Raw genomic sequence first — 22,677 nt, 5'->3', positions numbered from 1 at the left:
GGCATCTGCAACAGCCATACCAGCCTCTTTCTTCTTAGCCTCTTTCGCAGCCAGCTTAGGACACGCTTTGATGACATGATCATTTCCCTTACAGTACTTGCAAAATGTCTTCTGTTTGTCACCCTTCTTCTCATCTTTGTCTTCCTTCTTTGGTTGCGCAGCATTTGCAGATTTCTGCTTACTAGAAGAAAAGCCAGCTTTACCTTTCCCGCTTCTCTGACTAGCAACGAAAGCTTGATCTGCGACACGCATAATATTCCTGTTTTGCCTTGACTGGTCTTCTTGCAGCAAAACAGAAACTAACTCCTCAAATGATAAGGCATTGGGATTGCCTTTCATCATCAAGCGAAGAGTGGAAGCAAAACCCTGATAAGAATCTGGTAGACCATTCAAAACAGTCTGCACAAGTGAACTGTCAGACAGGATTTCATCTGCAGAAATGAGCTGCTCTTTGAAATCCTTGATCTTTGTCAAAAAGCTATCCATAGAATCACCTTCGTTCATATGCTCACTCTCCAACTGTTTTCGGAGATAAGCAACACGAGCCTCATTTCTTGCCTGATACAATGTGGCAAGTACATCCCAAGCATCCTTAGAAGTCCTGCAGGAGCGAATATGTGGGATAATGGTACGTTTGACAGACAGCGCAATCAAGGCATGAGCCTGCGCATCTCTACCATCCCAACGAATCTGCTCTGCTGAAAGTGGTGGTTCTCGTACAGCTGCTACAGCACTTGTGCCTGCACCATCATCAACAGTACCTGTTTCTGATGTGTTTGCAGCATTCCCAGCCACAATAGGACGTGCATCAATACCCTGCACAATGTTCCATAATCCCTTTGCTACCAATACATGTCGCATCATATATGCCCACAATGGATAGTTGGTGCCATCCAACTTATCCTCAGCAGCCAACATGCGGAATACATCATTGTTGTCAGCCATGGCCAATGACTGTACTACTAGATGTAAATGCTGTCTGTAAGAGGTAAACCTGTATAAAATCGACCTGTGCTATGTAGCACAGCCCAAAACAGATGAATGGGCACCTGTCCTGCAGATTTTAATCCTGACAGAAAATCTGCACAGTAGGACGATTTTGCCTGCGCAGTACTTGGAATGCAAAAACGGAGGGCGAAATGACCTCAGATCAAAATTCTGAAACGACCGAGCCCTACGGGCTCGCCCACGGCATATACTAACCTGCAGACGCTCGTGAAACCTCGTCGCAATCGGAGGAGATGAAGCGGCAGGTGCCGGTGATGCTGCCCGGGAGGAGGAAGCCTGCTCTGATACCAATTGTTGGAATTAGGGTTGCAGGAATGCACACACAACTTCAAGAAGATGAGGAAGCTTGAGCACAACACAGTAGTGTATTATGAGTGCCAAAAATGAAAGATACCAAGCCCTAGAAGATAATGGGCGTATATACAATGCACGGGGGAAAAAACCTCCTAGTGAGGGAAAAAGTGCCCCGGCGGTCCTAAGTGTGTTCACACACATCACTACTATAATATGGTAACAAGTGTTGTGTGAAGAAGAAGATTTTCAGCCTCTCACCTTGTGTGTTCTCTTTTAGGGTTTTGTGAGTGTGTGTGTGCTTGCAAGAGCTCAAGCTCTCTTCTCCCTTGCATCTTTTCATGGTATCAGAGTCTGGTTCATGCTAAGGGCTAACCTGCAAGCAAGAGAAGCATAGGAAGCGGTACGAGGGTAAGACCTTCATCTACTCTTCCCTATTTGTGTTGGTGACTACACCCTTATCTCGGGAGCTCTACGGGAGGCACTGACAAATGATCTCTGATTGAGGAGCTTTCTTCGCGGGAGTAAAGCTATAGGGCAACAATATAAAGTGCTATCGGATAAAATTTTTCGAGCCAAAAATGCGTTTCGGGCGCGTTAGGACCTCCGTTTTTTAGAAAGTAGGCGATTTTGAGCACTGCGGGTAAGTCATCGATTCTCTGCAGAACTTTGTTTTAAGAACTGCAGGAAGACAGATTGGTTGTGCAGACATTATGTGTGCTGCAAGGAGGTTAACAATTGCCATTGGGTGTATGTATGCACATTGAGGTCACTAGTGACATTTGAGTGTAATACAGTACCGCTGCATAGAAAATACAACAGTTTGTGCAGGACAAACCAGAGTGCTGTTTCTGGTAAATTTGTGTGTCTGGCAAGATGTCAAATGATGGCATAAACTAGATTGTTGCTGAGAAGCTTGATAAGAACAACTTCCATGCTTGGAGGTTCAAGTTGACAAATTTCCTGATGGAAAAGGGTTACTGGGACTACATAGAAGGTGAGCATGAAGAGGCACCGGAGATACCGGAGATCAATCCGACTGCTGGCAGATGTGAAAGACTTCAAGGATTGGAACCAAGGAGCCAGAAAAGTTATGTATTGGGTCTCTATCAGTATACAAGACACCATGATCGGGCACATACAAGATGCCAAGTCCCCCAAGGAGGCGTGGGACACCTTGATAAAACTCTATGAAACGAATACCAAGGCACAAAAAAATACAGTTGAAGAATGAACTTCATACTGTGGAGAAAAAGAGTATGTCTGTGTGAATGACTATACATTGAAGATCAAGGGTATTGTGGAATCCTTTGTATCTATTGGCATTTCAGTAGATGATGATGATAAGGTGGAAGTCTGCCTACGTGGTCTCGGGCCACAATACAAGGCATTCAAGACATCTATTTAGACTCGGGAAAACATTCCCAATTTCACAGATTTGGTGTCTATTTAGACTCGGGAAAACATTCCCAATTTCACAGATTTGGTATCTATGTTGATTATAGAAGAGAAGAGCTTGGGTGAAGACCAATAGTCTTCACAAAATAAAAACAGTTCAGAGCAACAAGCCTTCTACACAAGTTCAGGAAGAGGACGAGGCAGAGGAGGCTGTGGACACGGCCAAGGAGGTGGCCGAACAGGTTATGAGAATTATGGCCAATAGCAGCAACAACAACAGTCCCAGAATTCACAACAACAACAACACGTAGGTGGAAAAGGCCAATTCAGAGGCAAGGGGAGTCAAAGAGGTCATGAAAATTGACAAAGGCAGTATAATGATACACGTGGATGCTTTTATTGTGGTAAGCCTGGACATGTGCAGACAGATTGTTATAGGAAGCAGGCTGACATGCAAAATGGAAAATTGTAGAGTGAAAACAACTATGCATCCTCGAGCAGAAACAATGAGGATAATGAAATGTTGTTTCTTATGTAGCATGTCGTTAATACCATGTCTGAAAATGTTGAAGCAGCACATAAAGCTGATGTATGGTACATTGATTCAGGTGCTTCGAACCACATGACAAGTCATGGGGAGTGGTTCAAGGAGATGAAAAACCTTGAAAGACCAGGTTTTGTGGAAACAGGGGATGACACTGCTCATCCAATTGCCCATGTTGGAGATGTGCCATTGTCTATGCAGGAGGATGGCAAAGTGAAAAACCTTGCAGATGTACTTCATGTTCCGAACATAACAAAGAATCTGGTTTTAGTTGGCTAGATGATTGAGCAGGGTTTGCAGGTTCGGTTTAATCTTGATGGTTGTTATATTGAAGACTTTAAAGATAAGTGCAGGTTGGTTGCAAAAGACAACAGAGTGTGTAGAATGTTTACATTGAGCAGGGTTTGTAGGTTCAGTTTAACCTTGATGGTTGTTATGTTGAAGACTTTAAAGATAAGTGCAAGTTGGTTGCAAAAGGCAACAGAGTGGGCAGAATGTTTACATTGAATGTAAACATGCCTGAAGTAAGTGCTGCGATGTTTGCAAATGGCTCAAGAATTGTTACAGACACAGACATTTGGCATAAAAGAATTGGACATGTGAATGCGCAGAGAATGAAGTCTATGTAGACTAAAGGAATTGTGACAGGGTTGCCAAAGTTTAAAGTTGAAGGTATGCAGAAAATATGTAAAGCATGCTAATTTGGAAAGCAAACAAAGCATGTATTTCCACGTGACAGAAATGTGAGCACAAACATGCACTAGATGTTGTGCATTTAGATGTATGGGGCCTACGAAGACCATGTCTATGGGGGTATTATGTGACATTTATTGATGACCACACAAGGAAAGTGTGGGTATACTTCATGAAGGAGAAGGGTAAGGTGTTCACTCATTTTCAGAATTTCAGAGTTATGGTTAAAAAGCAAATAGGGAAATATGTAAAGTGCCTAAGGTCAGATGGAGGGGGAGAGTACTTCTCAAATGAGTTCTCTGAATTTTTGAAGAAGAATGGTATTCGGAGACAGTTTACATGCAGATACACTCTGCAGCAAAATGGATGGTATTCGGAGACAGTTTACATGCAGATACACTCCGCAGCAAAATGGAGTTGCTGAGCGGAAAGATAAGCACATTGCTGAGATTACGCGAGCATTGATGGAAGAGAAGAATATGCCGCATAGCTATTGGGCTGAGGCTATTTCTACAGTAGTTTACATCATGAACTAGACTCCAACTGCAGCCATACATGATGTAGCTCTAGAGGAGAGGTTTACTAGCAGAAAACCAGATTTGTCTCATCTGAAAGTCTTTGGATGCATTGCATATGTGCATGTGCCAGATGAGCTGAGAACTAAGCTGGATCCAAAAGCTGAAAAATGTGTGTTTATTGGGTATTCCCTTGAGCAAAAGGGATACAGGTGTTATAACCCTGCTACACATGAGTTGAGGGTAAGCAGGGATGTTGTTTTTGATGAGATGAGCAGCTGGTATGCTGCTGAAAAAGAAGCTGTTGGTGGGGCTGATGTGAGTGGAAATGTGGTTGCACAGAATGCAAGTTAGCAATCACAGTCTTTGAGTGGAATCCTCATCTAGTGGTCCAGTTGATAGACCATGGAGTGGCAGGCTGCATCATAATACCAGTCCTGCAAATGTGATTAGTACATCACATAAAGGCAAAGAGAAAGTAGTTGAGCCCCTTAGTATGCTTGGACATTTCTGCAGGGCATTCTCATGTTGGAGAGTCTAGTGGCTCAGAGATGAGCCTTGATGAGGATCTTGGGATACCAGCTACTATGAGAACACCTGGTGTAAAGAAGGCTATGGAAGCCATGATTGCAAAGCTGCGAAGATCTGGGAGAGTGAAGAATCCTGTGCAGAGGTTTACCTGTGATGGTTATGTGGCACATCACTATGCATATATGGCAAAAGTTGTGCAGGTTGTAGAGCCCACATGCATTGATGAGGCTGTTGGAAATGTGTGTTGGGAGAAAGCTATGGATGAGGAGATGGATGTAGGTTGTAGAGCCCACATGCATTGATGAGGCTGTTGGAAATATGTGTTGGGAGAAAGCTATGGATGAGGAGATGGATGCACTATATGGAAATGAGACTTGGGATTTAGTGCAAAGGCAAGAAAGCCATTGGATGCAAGTGGGTGTACAAAGTAAAACATAACAGTGATGGAAGCATAAGCACGTACAAGGCTAGATTGGTAGCCAAAGGATATGCGCAGACATATGGCATTGATTTTGAGAAAACTTTCAACCCAATTGCCAAGATGGCAACAGTGAGAGTTGTGATAGCAGTGGCTGCATCAAAGGAATGGTCTTTACATCAAATGGATGTAAAGAATGCATTCTTGCATGGGGATTTACAGGAAGAGGTGTATATGTTGCAGCCACCTGGTTTGAGGATATGAGTCACCCCAAGCATGTTTGCAGGTTGAAGAAAGCCTTGTATGGCTTAAAAAAAGCACCAAGAGCATGGTCTGACAAGATTTCTGAATATCTTGTCACTTTTGGCTTTCATGTAGCCAATGCAGATTTCTCTATATGTGAGACACAGTGATAGAGGGGTTGTGCTTGTTGTCATCTATGTAGATGACCTGATCATTACGGGGGACCATGATGCAGAGATCTTTGATGTAAAGATCTTGCTTATACAGAAGTTTGAGATGAAGGATTTGGGGGAGCTCAGATATTTCTTGGGCATTAAGGTGATTAGGTCACCACATGGTATTGGATTATTGCAGAGACAGTATGGCTTAGGCATGTTGTCCAAGTATGGTATGACAGGCTATAAGCCTTTCTCAGTGCCATTGGATCAGAATGGCAAGTTGAGTGCAGATTCAAGAGAGATTTTGGAGGATCCTACTTTGTATAGGCGCATAGTAGGAAGCTTGATCTACATGACGATCACCAGGCCAAATTTGAGCTATGCTGTTGGGTTGGTGAGTCAGTTTATGCAGGTTCCTCAGAAGCTGCATTTGGATGCATTGAGATGCATACTGAGGTATGTGAGGTCTACTTTGCATTGTGGACTATTTTATGAAATTGGGACAGAGATATGTGTACACTGATTGGGTTGGTAGTATCTCAGATAGAAGATCTACTAGTGGCTTCATGTTTTCTTTGGGGAGTGCTGCTGTGACTTGGAGTAGTAAGAAGCAGCCTACGGTTGCTGCTGTGACTTGGAGTAGTAAGAAGCAGCCTACGGTTGCTCTATCCAGTACAGAGACCGTACAGAGGTGCTGCTATGGCAGCATGTGAGGTAGCTTGGTTGAGAAAGCTACTTGCAGATTTGGGTCTATCAGTGGATAGACAAGTAGTCATTTTCTGTGACAACATTAGTAGTATACAGTTGGCCAGGAACCCAGTTTTTCATGCTCGCATGAAAGCATATAGAGGTCCACTACCATTTTGTGAGAGAGAAGGTTTTGGCAGGAGACATTGACCTTGTTTATGTCAGCACACAGGATCAGGTTGACATCCTCACCAAAGCGTTGGGTGATATAAATTAAGCACATTAATCCTTGTAAAGAATATAAATAAAAGTCACATCCAACAATAAATATCCCAAAATAAAACAAAAAAACTTTTCTGGCATCCATTTGGCATCTTTAATATAGGATGATTCTTGAAAGTGACAAGATACTTTTTAACATAAGTGTTGCCTGTGCGTGTAGTGATGGTCTCATGGTCAATAATAGACTCATGCATAAAATGTTCTTCTTCTCTATAATCTTGAAAGGTCCATAAAATTTAGGAGCTAATTTTAGCATATGTTACTTCCTTGTCATTAATTTATCCTTTTATTTTTATTTATTTAGTTAATTAATTAATTTATTATTATTATTATTATTTTGAAGCATATTAGGTGAAACTTTATTTTCAATAGGCTTAGGCATACCCTGGATCATTGAAAATATTTTTATGTTTGGAATTACCCTCTTGCTTAAGAGCATCATGATTAACTTGTGCAGAAAAACATGTCGAAAGAAGCGTGAAATCTTGATGCTGAAATTACCCTTGAAGCTTTATTTTATTTCAAAATATTTTATTTAAATGTGTCTTTTATTTATATCATTTACCAAGATTAATGTGTTTAATCAGCTGTGTGCACTGGTATGACATGGTCAGGATTAATGTGTTTAATCACTTGTGTGCACTGACTAATATTAATTTGGATGTAGGTAATGATTGAGTGGCAGATTATGTGTTAATCACACAGGTGGAACATGTGTTGGACCACTATGAGATATTTTGAAAGACATGTGAACACCTTTTATGGTTTCATATTTAGGCATTAATATTTTTGTAAGGCTAAGGCCTCATATCTTTATACATACCAAATAGTATTTTATACTTTTGGTAGGCCCAAGACTTTTTAATTGTATTTGCTATAGTTTTGTAGAGTTTTAACACTCAAAGACTCAAAAACACATGATTTGTTTTTGGAAATGGTCTTTTTGAAAAGTAAGCTGTTTTCTAATACATATAAATTATGGGTTAGTAATACAAGGGCCACAATCATACAAGGGAGATTCAACCCAATCTTGTATCAATGGTGATCTGTTTCATATTCTCCATCTCTCTTGTTTATTTACTTTTGTTTATTAAGGTTTATGGCTTTAATTTGTGTAAGTATATGTTATGCTCTAATTTATATGCTTAAGAATTAGAGTTTCTTCTCCAAGTGTCTCAAGGGTCTTAACAGATGATATAAATAAAAGGCACATCCAAATAAAATATCCCAAAATAAAACAATTACCATCCCCAAAGAGGTTATGACTAACAAGGGGTCTTCTTGTAACCTATTCTACACCTACTTTTAAGGGATGAATTAAAAAGGAAATGCCTAATACCATTAATTTGTAGAGTTTTGGATTGGTTTTTGGTTTTAAGGATTTTGAGATTTGTAGACTGTGAGGGGACTTCTTGAATTTTACATCTAATTTTAGGGATGAATTAAAAAGTAAACCCTAACACCATTTTTTTTAAGGTTTTGGATTGGTTTTTAAGGATTTCTTTTTAGATTTGAGTTTGAGCGGTCTTCTTGTAACCTATTCCACATCTAATTGTAGTGATGAATTAAAAATTAAACGCTTAATAATATTAATTTTTAGATTTGTAGAGTTTGAGCGGTCTTCTTGTAACCTATTCCACATCTAATTGTAATGATGAATTAAAAATTAAATGCTTAATAATATTAATTTTTAGGGTTGGATTGGTTTTTAAGGCTTTTTAAAAAGATTTAAGACTTTGAGGGGTCTTCTTATAACCTATTTCACACATAATACCATTAATTTTTGGGATTTTTAAACTGATTTAATGCTTAAAGTCACCCATTGAAAAATAAAATAAATAAAACATAAGTATTTAACCTTTCAAGTGATGTTTTAGTGAATGTATTCATACCAAAATGAAGAAAATCCTTGACCTAATGCAAATAATTTAACACGTTCTAATGTAAGGAAAACATAGATTTCTCTCTTAAAATTTTGGGAAAAAAAAATAAAAAAAGTTGAAATAAAACCTAAATAACACACATACATAGCAATGGACTCCAAAAATTGTATGCCTTTGAGGTGTGACCCTCTAACTTAAATTGTACTTGACACACTAGGGAAGATTTGGGCATGGCCAAAATTACAGAATAGATAAAGACAATGAGCTAATTCCTAAAACTCTCCTAAAATAGGGAGTACTCAACGGCGCCATCTCCATGTTGTTATCACATTATAAAATACTCTAAAGTTAGGGTGGATTGCGAGAGTTTATTTTACCTTACGTGGAGGTAGAAATATGGGTCTTTAAATCACTCAAGCATGAAAGGAAGACTCCTAAGTGTAAGAGAACTGACTACACTCACCTACTAGCACGCCACCATACTAGTTATGTAAGCATAAACTCAAACCATGTACGAGAGTAAGAGAAATAAAGAGAGCTCACAAAGCTTGATTCTTGATTATGAGTGTTTGATCCAAGATGGTGAATATAAGAATGAGCTACTAAAAGCTCTACAACATAATTAGTTGTTTTCATACTATGACCAACAAAAAAAATAGTCCTTGGTTTTACTTAACTAGGTCCACTAGCTCCTTTACTATCACAATAAAGTCTATAGACTTCTTTATTGGCTTATCTTTACTTAACTAGCTCCACTTCTTTGTTGGCTTATCTTTACTTAACTAGCTCCACTTATTTGTTGGCTTATCTTTACTTAACTAGCTCCACTAGCTCTTTTACTGTCACAAAAAAGTCTAGAGACTTCCTCATGAGCTTATCTTTACTTAACTAGCTCCACTAGCTCCTTTACTATCACAATGTGAAGTCTATAGACTTTCTCATTTTATTATTGAATCGTTTCTTTATCAATAATAATTCTAAGACATGAATTTTATAATTGAAGTACCAAAAGGTTGGGGTGTGGGGACTCCTTACAAAAAGTATCAAGCTATACTTGAAGTACCAAAAAGGGTGGTGTGGACTCCTTACAAAAAGTATCATGCCACCTTACAAAAATCTATGCTAGTGGTGTGGAATGGTGTGGACTCATAAAAAGTATCAAGAAACGTTACAAAAAGTGTTAAACAATGTTAACTAGAGAGTATTGGCTTCTCATTACTTAAAGTTGTCTCATGACAAGCCACCTAGCTTGAAGTTGAAGAAGACTTCATAGATATTGGGCCAAAAAACATTATGTTACTAAATTGGAGTCAACTTACCTAGAATGCTCCAACCAATGAGTATGGAGTATAGGGGTGTGCGTGTTTCTCATTCTTAGACATGGCCTCAACAAAGAAAAGGTAGTACATCTACCACTAATAAATGTGCTTAAACTCGGGTCTTCTCTCTATTGTGTTAGAAAAATAATTTCATTTTCTTAGTGACATCAACCTTCTAGATTATCTATAAATATTAAGAAAACAACTAGCTTATTTACCACTATGTGGAGACACATGGCATACAATGAAATAGAAATAGATCCTTATTAACATGTAAAATGAAATGATTATTGTAATCTATTATTGGATCTCGTTTGCTGATCAGTTGGTCTCAACAGAGAGTCTAGAGTGATACTGTTTTTTGAGAAACAAGGGACTGGATGGAAATTTTGAGTTATGACATTTGTAACCAATTATTATTTGTCAATGGATTATTTTATATATTAAAGTTTTAAAGAGGAGTGTGTGCATATCTGTATTCTAAAGCAAAAGTTAAGAAAGGCATTCAATTATGGGTGGGTGAGTAATTGTCTAGTTCTACCGATTCTAGTGGTTGGGTGGTGGCTAACCCATGGGCTGCTGGATGGGGTTAGGCCGGAATCAATGGAGTTTTAATAATTAAATTGAAATAATAGGAATACGCTTAGAATTCGAGTAGTTAAATAAAAACCTGAAGAATTTCTCAAATGAGTAGATCAACGGCTGTGCCTGGCTTCGGTTAGGAAAAAAGCGTTGATTTTCTCAAATGATTAGATCAACAGCTGTGCCTGATTTTGGTTTAGAAAAAAGCATTGATTTCTTCAAATTAAGTCAGTGATAGTTTTCCTTCTATTTGGTTTATTCAGGTGAAGGAAATTTTAGTCTCTTGACCCCGTTAGAAAATTCGTTAAGAAAATCAAAAAGGTGGAATCGTCCCCGTTTTTCGGGCAAGGGAAATTTTCCCGGTTTTGGTTTCGGAATGACCATCAGACTAATCTTGTGTCCGGACATTCGAGGGCGAGGCCCTGAGTGGCAAACCCTACCCCACGCAAGAGGAAGCTACTTCCGCTTGGTAGCAACTGGGAATCCTGTGCACAGAGGGGGCAGAGGGGTCTCACACAAACCTAGGAAGAGCTTACTCGAACCACCACCGCACTTCAAAGAGCTGACATAATGGCACGCAAATGCCAAACAACTCATGTGGATGAAGTCCACAATCAGATGTTCAAGCACTGTAAGGACTTCTATAGGGGAATTGATGCTTTGCAACTATGCTCAGCTCAAGCAACTGCTCAAGGCTAGAAGGCTAGATCCCAACCCTAGCAGGTCACTATAGCCATAGAGAGGAAATGGACTGTTGGATGCGACCCCACTGACCTCCCAAACTTCACTATCCCCCCTAGCCACCCTCAGGCCAAGCTACAACACCACACCCTCCAACTCAATCTCCTCCCACACAATATATTCTAACATATTCCTTGATCACCCCCTAGCCATCCTCATGCCTCCTCAAGCTACAACACCACACCCTCCAACTCAACCTCCTCCCACATAACATATTCTAACATATTCCTTGATCAGGAGATTTCCCACCACCACTTTCTCCACCATCCTTGATCAGGAGATTCCCCACCACCACCACTTTCTCCACCATCCTCTCTCCAAGGTCCCTTATGACTCCCATACCATCCTTGCCATGCTCTTGTTCCAAAATTCCTTACCAAGCCATCCATAATCTTCCACTTCCCTCACCACATCTTGTGCTTAAACTTCCAATCATGGTGCCATATCCTCACTTTCTTTGACTGCTTGGATGAGGGGGACTTCATTGAACTCTTGGTTTCCCACCGAGCTATGCCCCAACGGGCACACTCATGGCTACTAGCATGATGTAGATGAAGCGTGTCAGCATGTCACCACGGAGGCTAGCACTGCATATGCCTATGAAGCCATCACTTGAGTTCAAGGATGAGGAAGAGGACACCACTGACACTATTAAAAGGACCAAGACAATGATGATGCATCTTAGTAGCAAAGATGTGTCCAAAGACAAAGGTTCCCAACATGAACAACAGGTGGTCCTAGCTTACCTTTCCATGAGCAATAGGTGATCCCAGCTTACCTTCCCATGGCGTTTCACCATCATGAGGCCCCTCTTTAGTTGTAGCTACTTTTGGCACTTTTGCCACAAAGGTAAAGAGAAGGAACATGCCTCGATGCCTTCCCCCCTAGACAAACCCTCTACATCATCTATCCCTATCCTTGCCTTCACTTCACCACCTGTCACTCCTCCTTGGATGTCCCCACCCACCTCTCCCACCCTACCATCATCCCGCCATCACCCTCCTCATCTCCCAAATCAACCCCACCCATAAGTTCTCTCAGTGACGTCCTTAATGGCCTCACCAAGGACTCAATGACCTCACTAGGGCCTCAATGATCTCACCAGGGCCTCAACCTTGCAAGCCGACCACCCCTTTCTCCCACCATAAGTCTTTGAAGAAGGTGATCTGTGAAGCCTCATCAAAGAATAGTAGAGCACATGTATCCCCTTGATTGCCCATTCAATTGGCATGTTCCTCTTGATGAGATAGATATTGAATAAGCACTCAAAATATTAGACCAATGGTAATGTCCAAACCCTATCCCTACCACTAATAAGATCACTCATCACCTCAACATAAAGCCTCATTAAGTTTTATTTGGAGTAGATGTTCCATCAGCAGTTGGTTACAATCTCGCAAGAGGGATAGGGGAGGATATAAATGACGACAAGCCAGTGCAATCCCAATCAGGCACAATCTTATGGGGGAGAAACCTATGTGGTAGAATCTGTATCTTTTGAAGGTCAGGTGGAAAGAGTATTGTTATACCCCAAGGTACCTCAAGATCAGTCCCCTTCATTTCTTGATTGAACGCAGATGGGCCCATGACCTTTTTTAGTAGAAGCTAGAGAAGAACCCTAAGCTGTAGCCTAACTTCCCATGTATCGCTCTACCTCGACCACCCCTCATCCTCCATGAAGAATGGATGCTTTGCACTATGCATAAGTTAATCCAAGATTATGATGTTGTGTCGTGCCCCAAAAATACTTGGCTACTACATGCAAGTATAATGGATGCAAGGGTGACATGCTCATTGTTAAAGATATATTCAAAATTTCCTTTTAGACATCCGACAAAGCCTTTCATCACACCACCCAATACACATAGTCCTGCTTTTACTTCTACTGAAACTTCAACGGTTTCTACCACTAGCCTCCCATGGAGTTTCACTGCCTATTTCAAGGACAAAACTATGGTTAGGGGTATGTTAACCACATTGGCTAACATTACTCCACACACTGTAACTTCTTCAAGCCATATTTTTATATCACATAATGTGCTTCATGTAAAATGATTATGGGAAATCTATGAGGTTATGACTTGTGTAATGCTAGAAGATAGTCAAACATGAAGCTTACGACTTACGTAATGCCAGTGATATACATTTAGGCAAGGAATTTGCCTAGACTAGCTTATTGGGCCCCCAAACATAAGTTGATCGTTGCGGACTGTACAAATGAGTATTGTATATAAACCATTTGAATAATGAGAAAACACATAATCCCATTCTCAGAATTTGGTTTGAGTCTTCTTGCTCTTGTGTTTGATGTAGCTTGTATGATTTTTCTCTTCTTCTTGTTGCATGTATGCTTAGGGATAGTGTGGGTGAGTGATTGTGTTGATGTATGGTCCCTTTTTCCTCTCTTCTTGTTTTTTCTATTCTCTCATGCTTTCACTCACTGTGGCAGCGATGCAGAGGTTGCGATTTTCATAGCTCTCTCTCTTTGTCTCTCTCTCTCTCTCTCTCTCTCTCTCTCTCTCTCTCTCTCTCTCTCTCTCTCTCTCTCTCTCTCTCTTTGTTGCCTACCCATTTACAAAGCTCCTTTGTGGTGATAATAAAGGAGGCAATGATGAGAAACCTAGCTCTCCACAAAAGAGAGTTACTCTACTAAGAGTGGCTTAAGGTGCAAAGTGGTCTGACCCTTGCATTATCCTCTCCTTCTCTCTATCTTACAAGGGTTGAGTTTGTAGTCCCTCTTCCACTCTCACAAAACTAGGATCAAGGCAAGTAAAATATATGCCTTGAGGTGTCTCATAGCCTCAAAAACCTACATAAGCATACTCTCTTAAACCAAGAAAACAACACCCACACACACAAGAATACACTCAAGCCTCAAGAATTGGGAGGTTCATCCTTTTTCTCACACACAAGCTCCATAGAGATAGGAAAAATCAAGAAGAGAGCTATGTGCAAGAACAAGATTGAGTGTTGAAAGAGACAAAAAGAAAGAAAGAAAGGAGCACTAAAAATATGCATGCCTCCTCCAACCAACTTCCTCAAAACCATGCCCACCACCTTTCTTGATTTTTTATCTCGATATTCAAAAAGGTTGAGTACATATAAGGCCATAGAGACCTTTTAACTTGCAACATATAAGGCCATAGAGACCTTTTAACTTGCAACATATAAAATTTAAAATTATCCTTCAACCCTTCAAAAAGCTGAAAACTCACACACATATTTTATTGATCTTGGCTTTTAGAATTTATGTGGACCTGCTAGATATGCCATGTCAATTTACATACTATTTTACAATCAAAGCTCATCAAATTACAAAGGTATGTATCTAATTTAAAAAAAATGTTGTCAATGTAGACCATAAAATTATGCCAAAAAATGCACAAATTTAGAGGCTAACATTCCTCCTCCACTTAGCTTACGAAAGTCCCATGAGCACTTTGAAAGAAAGCTTTGACTTGGAATCAGCACCCCAAACATGTTGATCAAGAAACCACAAATAGTCTTTCACGTCTCTTCTCTTCACATTGGACCACCTCAGTCGATACTACCCGTCCCCAAAAACACCAACATTTCTTCACGCACTTCCACACTTCACACCTCACATCTCAACTTCACTTTTTTCTCTGCATCAACACTTCTAAGAAAATTTCTAGTTTGATTTTTAAAAAAGAGCAAGGTGAAACATCTCTCCAAATGTACACAAGTATGCCCACACCTTGAGCAAAGAAAGGCAAGGAAAACCTCCATCTTGAAGCACATCAAACCATGAGTTTTTCATGGTTGAAATCCCCATAAAGATCAAGCATTAAGCACACCCTCACAAAAGATGTCACCATAAATATGTCCTCCCGATACATTGGTGCGTATGGTTTTATTTTGAAAAGCAAAGGATTTCTTATTTTGCGAGAAAAAAAACCCAAACTATGGGTTCTTAGGTGTAGTGAGTTGAATTTATTGGCTCAAAGAGTAGGGCTAATTAGCATGTGGAGCACTATGCATGTGAATAGCAACACCTTAAGAGAAAAAATAAACTTTTATAAATAAGGTTTAATCAAAACCTTATCTCCACTTCTAATATTTGCACACAATGCATGGCGATCATCTTCTCCAAACAGATACCATTCTCGCTACATAATAGGTTGGTGATGGAATTCATCTTTCTTGAGAGTAGGTCCGCTCTCTGTATCACGACCAACATGCCCACCTTGGAGACAATGAGTGTGGCCCACCTGCACCATGAGATTTGGTCCATGGGATTTGTTCTCTTTTCTTCTGCACAATACTCAAGCACTCCTTTTCTGATAGTGTACCCCCACTCTCCACTTTTTTTTGTTGTTGCAACAATTACTTCTTCTCGTGCAAGATTTGAGACTAGCCTTGTCCCAGTGAATGCTCCAAAATATAGTCCCTCTTCCACTCTCACAAAACTAGGATCAAGGCAGACAAAATATATGGCTTGAGGTGCCCCATAGCTTCAAAAACCTACAAGCATACTCTCTTAAACCAAGAAAATAGCACCCCCACACACAAGAACACACTCAAGCCTCAAGAATCGGGACACTCATCCTCTTCCTTACACACAAGCTCCATAGATATAGGAAAAATCAAGAACAAAGCTATAAAAAGATTGAGTGTTGAGAGAGAGAGAGAGAAAGAAAGGAGTATTAAAAAGACTCGTGCCTCCTCCAACCAACTTCCTCAAGTGTCTCCCTAAAATTAATTAAGGTATGTAAAGACTATCTTCTCTAGTGTGGTGATCGACTCACACGTGCAGGAGATCTCCAAGAAATGTACGACACACTGGTTAGCCCTAGGATTCCCGACTGCAAGCCTTGGCTATCACATTGCCTGCCCCTATCAGCCCTTACGCGTCATAGTAAGAGTCAGTGCATGTCAAAAAAGAGGAACAAATTATCCCCTTATGGTTAGCATGCCCACATCTACAATGCTTGTAGTACCGATGCCATCTCCACTCAGAACCTTTCGCCCCACCTATTTTCATATGCCGACACATTGTCCTTTCGAACAATGGATGCTACCGTCATGCAGAGCCTTCAGGATGCAGTCGCCTTGCTGCTGACCTTCGAACAACTAAAGCAAACTTCTCTGATGACCTCCTGCCCTCGACCCCAAAGAAGGTCTTCACCACGCGCATCTTGCTCCCCATGGACCACATCTACCTTGAGTTGAAGACGAGCCACGGAGTGCAGGGCCTATTTGTATTTCACAGGGTGCATCCCATTAGAGGAAGAGTTCAAGCGGTGGGTTTGTTGCAGTGTTCCAAGCTAAAGCTACCTTGGGTCGCTTTCACTTTGCTAGCAAAAGCTTTTTTCAGGTCTTAGAGGAAGAGTTCAAGCAGTGGGTTCACTGCAGTGTTCTAAGCTAAAGCTACCTTGGCTCGCTTTCACTTTGCTGGGGCAAAAGCTTTTTTCAGGTCTTGGTGGACTCAAGGGCACAAAGAGAGAACACTTGTGTGAAGTGGTCCCTTGCTACAATGGCAATTTGTTGCACATTATTCCTTGGTACCCTGCATTCACAAGCCCAAGTATGTTCTGCCGAATGAATGCCCAGTCTGGGTTAACTTCCCCCATTTGCCCTAATACCTATGGGTGGAAGTCCCCACAGTGGCGGGACTACCGGGCAAAGTGCTCTATGCCCCCCCACTGAAGCATATCAAAAGTCGCGGGCCATAATAGTGCTTTATTCCATGGGATAGAAAAAATGACACCCCTCATGTCCTGGCACTCATGACTTTAGAAGGAATCAAGTTTAATATTTCTGTTCAGTTTGGTACCTTCCCGGACTTGTGCTATAAGTGCAAACAAGCTGGTCATTTTGCTAAAGACTGTTGCCCATAGCCTAGTCGCGGGCACTAGCTCTAATGCTAAAGATGAATCCAAGAAGAGTGCAGACATGTCTCCTATACCCTTTGATGCATCCCCTACTCGTGCTGCCCCAATCCCGGTGTGGCAGTGTGTTCACGAGAAAGAGAGACTGCGAACTACCTCAGGATCAGGGCTTTGGAGTGGCAGGTAAGAGCACTCGACCACGCTCCCCTCTACAACCCATAAACTCTAATGTCCCCCCACAGGGGCCAAGTAAAGGCTCGCTCAAAAAGGAAGCTTGGGCCAAAGGACATTTTGGTTAATAAGTAGTATAATGCTTTGGTAGCCTTTGAGCCGATTGAGCTGGATATGTCTCAAGATGTTTAATATGACTTTGCACACAAAGATTCAAATTATCTCCTAGAACATATGAGGGATGTGCTCTAGCCGGAAGAGATGAGAGATTTTAGACCTATTTGATGCATGGCATGCTGACATTCTCTGTCTACATGAATTGAAAGCTGGAGGCAACCACCCCCTCAATCTTGTGAGGGGTGGAACTTCTTTCTACACTAATACACTGTGCCTCCGAGCTAGTGGGATGGCTGTTCTACTCAAATCAGGGTGGACCTTCACAGAGCAGTTCAGAGAGGAAAATGGACATGTGCATGTCCTAAAGGTAAAGAACTCCTTTGTTCAGTTTACTCTGTGTAATGTGTATGCTCCTAATCACTTTGTGGAGAGGGCAACACTATGGGAAAGATTAGGTAATAGTGCTGGAAGGGAAGGATGCAATCATGATAGGAGATTTCAACATGGTAGAGACCACAGCCAATCGGTCTCACCCGAGGACAAACACCCTTTGCAGAGAGGGAAATGTGGAGGGCATGCAATCAGAAATACAACTGGGTTGACACCAAGACCACATGCAGAAAGATTGATGCATGTAGTTACACATTGACAAATAAACAAATGGGGCAAGATTGGGGAGCTACCTAGCTGGATAGATGTTATGCATCTAACGGAGGTTGGTGGGAGGTGCTACCCTGGGACAACCTGTGCACCCTCCCCGACCGGGGATTCTTAGAACACTTGCCCATAATGGTCTCCTTTGACATGTCGACCCGCTGCTCCACGCAAGGCTTCCCCCTCTCCCTTTAAACTGAATATTTCTCACCTAGGGAAGCCTGACTTCGACATGGGTGTGGCTAGAGCATGGGAGGCAACAAGAGCCCAAGGTGGGGCTCCACAAGATAGATGGGACAGATGCATCCGCAAATTTCTATTAAAAACATGGCAAGGCCCAGGCTTGAGTCGACGAGCTAGACTCTCCTTATTGGTGGAACGATTGCACGAAAACCTTATCCCCATGTAGTGCAACAAGAGGGCCTTGATGAGATCAGCACTACCTTGATTAGTAATTTTGATTCATACCTCCAAATGCAAGCTAACACTAGAGTTGAAGCAATCACAATTCGCTTCCACACACGACGATGGTTGGTGGGCCAAGGTGATGTCCCAACCAGATTCTTCTTTCAAATAGTTAGAGAGAGACACTAACAAGAAAGAATAAGTAGATGAGATAGCCTCTCTCTTCACCTCTCATCTATCAACCATTAGTGGAGCGACACCCCCTCTAGAGAGTGGGTACCCTGAGCGATTGGATAATTTCCTATCAAGGATAACTACCTCAATTGATTGCTTCTCTCTAATAGTCTTAAATAGGGTCACGGAGAATGAACTAAGATATGCTGCTAGTAAGATGGGCAAAGAAAAGACACCTGGTCGTCCAGGATGGTGGACTACCCATAGAATTCAACTAGCACTTCTAGTAATTGATCAAGATTGATCTATGTGCAATGATTAATGAAGCATACCAAAGAGAGGAGCTATCTCCTGAGGTCAGCCAAGAGCACATTAAACTCATCCCACAGAGAGCTCATAGGCTGACCGTAGGGGACTGTCACCCGCTCACCATGCTAAACACCTCATACAAGGTGTTTGCAAAGGCCATTGCTTTCAGAATAAAATTCATGATGTAAAGTGACTTGAAGCTGTTCACGACATGAAACCATTACTATTCCACGACGTGAAGTGATCCGAACTATTCATGGTGTGAAACCCTTATTGTTTCACAACATGAAATGATCCAAGACTGTTCACGACGTGAAACCCTTACTGTTTGACGATGTGAAACGATTTTTCTGCTGATTGACAAGTAGGCCAAAACCTATGATTGGACAGACTCAGGCCACAAGGGTCAATTAAGGAAGGCGTATTATACGAAAAAGAGGGAATCCAACCTTAAGGGTACATAAATTTTTGAGCATGTGAAAGTGAAGGAGAGCGTTCAGACATGAACTAGTTCTGGTTGGTAGTTTCACGATGTGAACCACTATCTGCAGTTTCATGGCATCTGAAATAGAGCGATAAAATCAAAAGTAAAATCAAATTGGGTTGACAAATAGCTTATCAAATCATATATACATACACTTAAGATCTGAAAAACTCATTGGAGACGATCTTACGCCTGATGATAGTGGATCGAATCACCCAGGATCTTCCTACCAAAGAAGTGTGGGATTAGGAAATTCCACAAGCACACACCTGAGTGTCTTAAAAAACCTGACCACTGTTGAAACTAGTAGTGAAGAGTCCATGGAAGAAGGGCTGAGATACGCTGGGTTTGGGGAAGAGGGAGAAACCACCCTCCCCAACCAGGTCCAGTGGGATCATTGATATCACCCAGGGATTTTTTGGCCTCCAAACCAGCTATGAGGAAGAAGCATAAACTGCGAGCATGGGTCCGTCAACCAGTGCTATACTCGGTCCATGACAAGAAGTGCCATTCCAATTGTCGAATTCTAGGCTGTTGAATACCGGCACCCCTTGAATAAGACGAGACATGGAAAGTGCAGCCAAGACGGGTCAAATATTCTTCCCCACAGAGTTGGACCTCAAATGGAGTGAGGTGGAACGACAACTATGAGAGTTGAGATTAAGGAAACAAGAGTCCGATACTCGTAGGACAAGAGCTGAGAAGAAGGAAACGGGAAGTCTTAACCCACTTCAGTCATGGGGGGAAGGAACCATAAATAGCTATGGGTAGAAGTGAGGGAGAAATTCCAAACTTGAAACCCATAAACGAGGAATCTAGAATGGAGGAAGGATTTGCAACCATAGAAGAAGAGGGTAACCTAGCTAGCAGGGTAGTTGAAGTAGAGGACCGACTCTACACCAAAAAGGATATTGAGCAGATGATCAATAATCCTACGTTCCTACAAGACATGGAACTCCTGATTTTGTAGAGACGTACGGAGGCGAGGAATGGGGGTCATTCCAAGATACCGTGATTGGACCATCCCATGGACCTGAAATACCTAGAAGGCTCAATACAGGTAGGGGACATGGCCTAGGAAGGGGGGGAGCAATTCCTGAAGGACCTAGGAAAAATCCAAACATGGACCTTAATGTAGCCACGAGGGCGGATCTGTTGAATATGGCAGTAGAGATGGGTCGGTCGGGGGGGATGGTCGGAGAACTGGGTACTACTCTAGAATCTCGATCTTCCTAGATGAAACCACATATCATTTCAAAACTTGTCCAAAAGTTCTCTGGGAACGGGGATCCTATCCAACATCATGTATAGATTTTTGAATCCACATGTGAAACCTGTGGTGGGCCGATTAGTGATATGACCATGATACATGCCTTCTCACTGACCTTGGAAGGAAAAGATCATCAATGGTTTTGAACTCTTAAGCCTAAGGCGATAAAGTTAACTTCACAAGGCTAAAGAATGTTTTTTTGCCTAGTTTTGCCCGTGTAGTAGTGACAGGTGGAGCCCTGTGGCACAAATACATAATATTAAACAAAAGGAAGAAGAGTCAATGAGGGACTATGTTTCTCGTCTAAAGCACTTAAATTCGAGATGCAAACTTCAGGAAAGGTTAACTGATGATCAGTTGTTGCCTTGTTTCAGAGGGGAGTTAGAAACCATAAAATGCATGATTACCTGGTAGTATTAGCCCGACCTGCTACTCTTGATGCATGCTGCCAATTGGCAATCAAATATGAAGACAATATGTTAGAATTGCCTTAACCAAAAGATGTTAAAACTTCTTCAGCAAACAACTATGACTGCATGTCTCGAGCCACCAAGAAATTGGAACCTGAAGCAAGCAAGTCAAAAACACGACCGTGGATGAGCTCAATAATGCCATACTAGAAAAATTGAAAGTCAAGGAGGGAAGAGAAACATTTGGGCATGGGCATAATCACTGGATTGTGCTGTGGTAGATTGCTGCCGTTAACACTTGACCCAGTGGATCAAATTAAAGGAGGTCAAATTAAAATCTGCATAAATGAAAAATTTCCATGAAGGACTGTTCAGATAGAAATTTTGGTCTAATGGACCATTATTGTGATAAGGAATTGAATGTTATGATTTGAGTGAATTATTATTTAATAATGAGTTTTATATAAGGGATGTTTATCCCAAGATTCTATTTGGGTTCACCAAAATATAAGGAACCCATAATCAGTTGGATCTTAAGAAAAAGAATTCTCCTCTAGTTTTGCGAGATGAGGACATCTCGCGTTTTTTAAGTGAGGTAGAATGTAAGATTCCTCCCCAACCTCTTAGGATGTCCAATATCTTCCCCTGTAGTCAAATCCCTCTTCAAAAATATGAGTATTACTAAAAAAATGAGATATTTTGGGTATAATCATTCCATTTTGACACATATGTAAGGAAGGGGAGTCCCTTTAAGGAGGTGCATACTTTACATGCTTGAATGAGTTTTAAACTCAAAAATAATGTGATATTTTTATCTCTCCTCTCTCTTGGATCAAACCGAATAAAAAAGGAACCAAACTAAGTCCAAATTCAACCAAACTGAAATCTGGAAAATTCTAGAAATCAGTTGGTCTTGGTTAGAGCCTCCCTCTCCTATAAAAAGGAACTGAGTCTTTGTAAAAAAAATAGGAGAATTATACTATGCCAAAATTATGCTGAAATAATGCTAATTTTTACTATTCTCTAAAATTCTCTCCAAATTGAAGAAATTGGAGCTTCCCTCTTTCTTCAATCTCCATTGGTGACTCCATCAGCACACCAAACCAATTGATTGGTTGGGGGCCTCTACCGTGAACAAAGAATCAAGCAATTTGTAAGGTAAATGGAGAATTTTGATCTTTTCTATAAATTCTCAATGTTTCTCTCTTCTCAACCCCTCTCAAGCTTGAGAAGCTTAATTGGAATGGTTTTTGAATGCTATTGAAGTTAATTGATGAATGAGAGTAAAGAATTACATAAATTTCTATTTATGCTTAATATTAATGGTTTTTATGTAATTTCTCTCTCTCACTCAAAGAATGGTCATTCTCATGACCTATTCTCAATCCAAATGAAGCTTTTCATAAAGCTTTTCCTTAATCCAAGATTAATCTATGCTTGAGGCCAAATTAATGACTTTTTTCTATGCTTTTAGTTTATGTATTTCATGAATATTGATGATTCAATCCATTATGAGTTAATGATCCAATTAGGGATCA

This window comes from Cibotium barometz, chromosome 28, assembly GCF_041138505.1.
Source record: "Cibotium barometz isolate CiBa-2024 chromosome 28, ASM4113850v1, whole genome shotgun sequence".
Taxonomy (NCBI): domain Eukaryota; kingdom Viridiplantae; phylum Streptophyta; class Polypodiopsida; order Cyatheales; family Cibotiaceae; genus Cibotium; species Cibotium barometz.
This window is presented reverse-complemented; position numbering follows the sequence as displayed.